Here is a 6,432-nt window from a genome sequence, read left to right on the forward strand (position 1 = left end):
AGAATGCCGTGGTAGCCATTATGGTTCAGGTTGCATCTCACTGTGTACAAGTCACCTGGATCCAGCAAAACTGCCTCTGACCATCCACACCTCCTTCTCTATGTTTGACAGCTGATTCCACTGTGGAACCATCCTGTCTTTTCAAAGGCGTACAAAGAGCTTGCCTGATGATCCAAAGATTTTAAATTTTCATTAATCACTCCATAATACATTCTTCCAATCTTCAGTAGTCCAATGGTGATGTTTAATGGCCCAGGTAAGCCTCTTTGTCTTATTATGATGGCTTAGCAACTGCTTTTTTGCTTCAACATGTCCTGTCAAACCTGCAGCTCGAAGACTTCTCTTCACAGTTGAAATTGAAACTTGTTTACGATTGTAGTGAAGTAGATTCTGGGGTAGGATTTTACATGATGTCCACAAATGCACCACTAACATCCACACCTTCCCAGTTGACAATTAGCAGGCTTATAAGAAACAGCTGCGCTTCACTACCAGAAGGAGGCATTTGGCAGTCTTGTTCATCCAAGGTGGCTGAGAGCATTAGGCAGCTAAGCGCTGCAGATCTCTCCAGGAAAGCTACTCAGTTTAGTATTGCCCTTTAGAGAGTGGTTTGCACTATACTGCTGCTGTCTTGTTTGTTATGCAATGCTTTTTTAACGAATAGTAGTTTGGGGTGTATTTGTTTTATGTAGATCTTTTACTAATTTGTTTAACGTTTTATGCTTTCTTTTATTGCTTTAGTGGAGGTGCGGCCGCTTGTCGAGGGGCTAGGCACGTGAGGTGGAATCCCCTCCCCAATGCATGCGAGTGTACACACCGGGCATAGGTAGATTGCACCATTTAGAGTTTAGTGTGAGTGAGGTCTGCAGTAAATTCACACGGGTGAGTAATTGGTGGCATCCTTGGGCAGTCCTCCAGTAGGTTGCCTCCTCAAGTGGCCGGTCTCCACTATTTTGTTTAGTTATTCTTTTAACATGTTGTGATTGTTTTTAAGGTAGCATTGTGGTAGGGAGTCTGGTCGTTTTGTTAATAGTTTTTTAATTATCTATTTTGCTGTCTCAACCCTTCTACCTTAGGTGCCTTTTTGATTTTATAATTCTGTTTTTAGTAGTAGTTCTTAAACTTTAATTTGTAAAATTCATCTGTCTCACCTCTGCCGTTAATAACGAGTCTGTGGGCTTTGGTAGTCAATGCAACACTTACATTGGCTAGAGAAGTTTTTCCTGAGGTGTAACGCCCTCCCCCAGGTGGCGTTGTCAACATCTTAGTTACCGTCCCCGGTTATTCCTCTATCGCGACACCACAATCTGGCGTTGTGTCGCCAGGATATTTTCAGGCAGAGATCTGTTGCATGTTTTTGTTTTGTTTTGTTTTTGGGGGGTTAAATCTGTTCGGTTTGTCTGGTTATTGTAGTGCAGCGGCAAGACAGCAGCAGCAGCGGCGGGACGGACTTCTGGTTTTTTAGTAAGTGATATTTAAATACTCTGGTTTATTATGGAGGAAGAGCTCGCACAGCTACGAGACTTGGTAGCTCAGGGGCAAGCAGAAAATCGGTGGATGCGGCAAGAGCGAGGATCGGAGCTACCTGGCACCAGTGTTGCTGCTACAGGTTCATCCACCAATGGGCATTGTGCTGTTTCAGCTCCCAGTGCCCATGGTTCAACGGTAAGACTGGTATAGGTCTTGCCGAATGGGTGGAAGAGGTGCAGGACTGTTTGAGGGTACGGCATCTTTCACCAGCCGACAAAGCCCTTTTCATCTAGAAGGCGAGCCCAGAGTAGAGATTAAATATCGGCTTTCAGAGGAGAAAGACAATCCCGAAAAGATTTTGACTATTTTACATGAACTGTATAGATGTACTAAGTCATATGTCTCTCTGCAGGAAGAGTTCTTTTCAAGACGACAGCAGGAGGGAGAAACATTGCAAGAGTTTTCGCATGCTCTTATGTGCCTCATGGATAGAGTTGTGAAACAGTCCCCTCATGTTCTGCTGAACAAAGATGTGTTGCTTAGAGACCAATTTGTTGAAAAATGTGCTTTCTTACGCAGAGAATTAAAACCGTATGTCCGCAGCCACCCTACTGCCACCTTGATGGATGTTTGTCGTGAGGCTATATTATGGGAGCATGGAGGTATGCCAGGGGGTGGGAGGGATAGACGTTACTTGGTTCCCCCGGCACTAGGCTTTCAACCTACTGTCCAGGAGGTCCCTTTTAGAGGTAGTCTGGCAACATGTTTTTACTCTCTGCTCATATATCTCTGACTCATTCTGAGGGTCAAACTCTGCTGCTGGCTAGCTAAAATATAGCTATGGGAAGAGGGGGAAAAAAACAATGTAGAAAAGCTCACATCAAACCAACTCTTTTCTTTCTGTCATTCACAGGATCAACAGCACATATAAAGAAACAATGAAACAACTTTGAACATAAAGTTTTTGGTTGTCTTATTTTTAATTGTTTAAATTTGCATTGTATATTTGTCATAAAAATGTACAATAAGTATGTGTTGTTGTTGTGTTTTTTTTTTTTTTGTTTTTTTTATTTATATAATGCATCCCTCCACATGCAAAATATACTTCTTGCCAAGCACATACAAAGACTTCATATACATGTACTGTTGGCTGCAAGAGAGAGAAGCTTTGACCCAGTGGCCTTCAACATCAGCATATCCTCACAGCCTCATAGTCTCACTGAAAGCATGGACAGAATATGCAGCTTAAAGACGATGCTGTGTATTATTGTGCCAGAGAGTCACAGCATCATAAAACCATTAGGAGACCTGAACAAATACCCTTTATTGGCTGAGCAGCTGTTTCGAACAGCTGTTTCTTCAGTTCACCAGAGGAGGCGCTCCAAGACCATAAATGAATTCTGAAACTCTGTGACATTTTTTTTCCTAAGATGAATCTTAAAGCTGATCCTTAAAATGTCGCAAAACAAAACTGAAATCACTCATAAGTTTAAATTATGCGCTACATTTCAAACAAGAAAAAAGGAGGCATTTGCCTGCTGGAGTAAAATCAATTTTTTCTAATATTAGGCTTGATAAAAGAAACAGATGTTAAGTTGCACTGGTGAAAACTTAAATAACCTTTTTATAGATATTTAACAGAATACTTAAGATGTTTACATGTTAGAAAAAATTCTCTTGGGAAAAAAAAAGCTATTTGCATAAATCTCCTGCAGCTCCGTGTCTTTGACAGATGTTTGGAAACAGACTAATATAAAGTTTTATACTTCTGTTAAACAGAACTCATTTTTATTTACTTTGTTCATACTTTACAGTAAAATGAACCATTATCATAAACACAAACACTGATGCTTCACAAAAATCTGACAAAACCTAAAGGTGCCAGTAGATCAGCATTTAGAAAACTTTAAACAAAAAGACACACATGCATATTGTAGTTTTGAATTCCTGATTTCCTGGCTTCCAAAAACAAATGCTTAAACATGATGTACTATTGAAGGGAGTAACAAGTATAATTTTTACTATTTACTATAATTTTTACTATTATACTATACTAACAAATAAATAAATAGCTTGGGGAGTCTTACCTGAAAACATTTGCTTAACAAGTAAAACATTTCAAATAATAATGCAATGAAATGATCAGTACTACAAGTTACAGTGTGGTTCTGTATTTGAGGGAGGAGCTGATGCAAAACTGTGTTCTAGTTTATCTTTACATAAAACAGAGAGTAAATCATTGATGTACCCACTGTAGACTGAGCAGAGATAAATGGCTTTCATCATGATCAGACCTTGTATTTGGTTCACTTTTCTCATTCTTTTAGTGAACTGGGCTGGTAAGGATTATAGATTTACTGTTACTGATGAAAACACATGAAATGTCTGCATCATTGTATCTATTGAGCTGGGGTTTTTTTGTAGGTACTGAAGGTCAAACACTGACTGAGTCTGAATCAGTCATTAAAAGACCTGGAGACTCCCACAGACTGACCTGTACGTACTCAGGGTTCAGTAGCGATCCCTGGAACGCTTGGATCAGACAGGCTGCTGGAAAAGGACTGGAATGGATATCTGCTATCAGTGATAGCAGTACCTACATCTACTACTCTCAGTCAGTCCAAGGCAGATTTACCATCTCCAGAGACAACAGCAGAAAGCAGGTGTATCTGCAGATGAACAGCCTGACAACTGAGGATTCAGCTGTTTATTATTGCGCTCGAGACTCACAGTGACACAAGAGGAAGAAATGCTGTACAAAAACTCAAAAAAACAAAAATGAATAAATAAAAAAGCTAAATTTTATTTTCTGCAATTCACATTTACAATTTATTAAACATACACACACTGAAAGGAACAATAAATGTGCCTTACCAGGAACGGTGAACCCTAAATATTGTATTCATGTATTTGTAAGTGTAAATGTTATAATTTGCTTTTTCTTTATGTTACATAACATAACAGCTTATGTTGTGTATTAAAGTGCATGCACCACTGATTTGTTGCAACACATTTATATAATTTTATATAACATTTGTATAATAACAGACACATTTATGGGGGGATTACTGACATTGGTGAAGTTAGCCAGAGCCTGGATATCATACTAAATTGTCTTTAACTCCTAACTGACTGAGGACCACAGTGATACAAGATGAGAAACTCAAAAAACTCAGCACGTCAAGTTAAAATCAGAAATTCTCATTTACAGAGGATATGAATAGGAAGTCATCCAAGGTAATCCAGTAAAACATTTACCCAAGCCATAGAAACGTAACCATTACTTTACCACCCAAACCAATAAGAGGTGGTGGTATAAAACATGAAAGGGGATTAAATATCCAATATTCAATCATAATTCAGTACATTGAATTCAGCCCTTTTATTGGTATGGTGAATGTTATTGCCTCAGTTTTTTGTTTGAAAGACACTTAAAGGCAAAAAAAAAAAAAAAAAAAGAAAGAAGCCAAAACTATATTATATATTCAGCCATTATCTGAATTTACATCTGTAACTATTACATGAACATAAATCATTATCATATAAAGAAGTTCTGTGAGATGAACAATTTTTTATTTGGTATTTTTGAACATATATTTGCTTGGCTGATTTTCCATTCACACAAGTTCATCATGTTCTCTCTTGCTTACAGGTTTTGGACCCTGGGAGAAGCTTTTAAGTGCATTCAATCTAATAAACACTATAAAAACAACTGAATAATCAGCTGAATTGTAGAGAAAAAAAATCTTTTTCCACAGTATTGACCTCATCCAGTCAGAATCAGTGGTTGTACAGCCTGGACAGGCTTTAACATGCCTGGTTATTCATGGACTGATCAGAAAGAATGAAGAAAAATGAATGAACTAGATTTTGGTTCATTATGGAGGATGAGACTTTCACAAGGCTTTGAAGAAAAAGTGCAACTACCACACATATACTTCAAATAGTACAATGACATTCACAGTGGTAAAATTGCAGTCTGAAGACACAGCTGTTTATTTCTGTGTATGCGGCCCCTCAGTGTTACCAGACATCAATAAACCTACACAAATATGCAGTACATGAGACTAAGCCACCAACAATTAATAATAAAAACACAGGCTAATGCATAAATTAATATATTTTCATTCTGTTCATTAAAAAAACAAAAAACGTGTTGACATATTTTAGTTGTTAGATGTCTTAAAAGCAGTTTTCATCTTTTTCGTATGTTTTTGTTTTGTCTCATTTGACATGTCTGTGAAATTAGAAAATGCGTTTCAGTGGATTTAAGCTAATTGTTATTAATGTATGTTGTACTTCTTTGATTACTTTTATTTTCTTGTCTTTTTTGTCTTCTCTCAGGGTATTACTGATATAATCCATGTTTTACATATTTTACAGATTTGTATCATTATTAGTCAAGTTAAATAAACAGTTTAATCATAATTTAATGAATCAGTTTATTTTCTTTTTCTTGCACACTGTACATAATGATTTTCTCTCTCACATGGGAGGAGTCAATGTAAAACTTGAGGTCTTAAGTGTACTTATCTGACTGCTGGGAACAGTGGACTCACAGTTTAACATGATGGACTGCAGGACAGGACTGCTGCTTCTAGCTGTCTTCTGGGCAGGTGATAAGTCCAACAGATCTTTTATTAATATAGTATATCTTTAGCCTTTTTCAACATTTTTGATATGTTTCACAATTTTTTTGGTTTTCCTTGACAGGTGTTGATGGTCAAACTTTAACAGAATCTGAACCAGCAGTTAAACGACCTGGAGATTCCCACAGACTGACATGTACAGCTTCTGGATTCTCATTCAGCAGCTTTGAAATGAACTGGGTCAGACAGGCTCCTGGAAAAGGACTGGAGTGGGTTGCTTATATCAATAGTGGTGGTAGCACCAAACACTACTCTCAGTCAGTACAAGGCCGGTTTACCATCTCCAGAGACAACAGCAGACAGCAGCTGTATC

At 37.9% G+C, this 6,432-nt stretch overlaps 1 long non-coding RNA gene across 2 annotated transcripts; it reads left to right on the top strand.

The window, feature by feature from the left end:
- The first annotated feature begins 504 nt into the window (after window positions 1–504).
- LOC143418352 (uncharacterized) lies at window positions 505–2,463 on the top strand. Of its 2 annotated transcripts, XR_013098316.1 has the most exons (4): window positions 505–583; window positions 1,414–1,464; window positions 2,050–2,219; window positions 2,384–2,415. It is a non-coding gene; the product is annotated as an uncharacterized LOC143418352 (long non-coding RNA). The 2 variants fall into 2 exon arrangements; XR_013098315.1 differs by having other exon boundaries at window positions 2,050–2,463.
- The last annotated feature ends 3,969 nt before the right edge of the window (window positions 2,464–6,432 follow it).

Source organism: Maylandia zebra, linkage group LG4 (genome assembly GCF_041146795.1).
Source record: "Maylandia zebra isolate NMK-2024a linkage group LG4, Mzebra_GT3a, whole genome shotgun sequence".
In the NCBI taxonomy this organism is placed as follows: domain Eukaryota; kingdom Metazoa; phylum Chordata; class Actinopteri; order Cichliformes; family Cichlidae; genus Maylandia; species Maylandia zebra.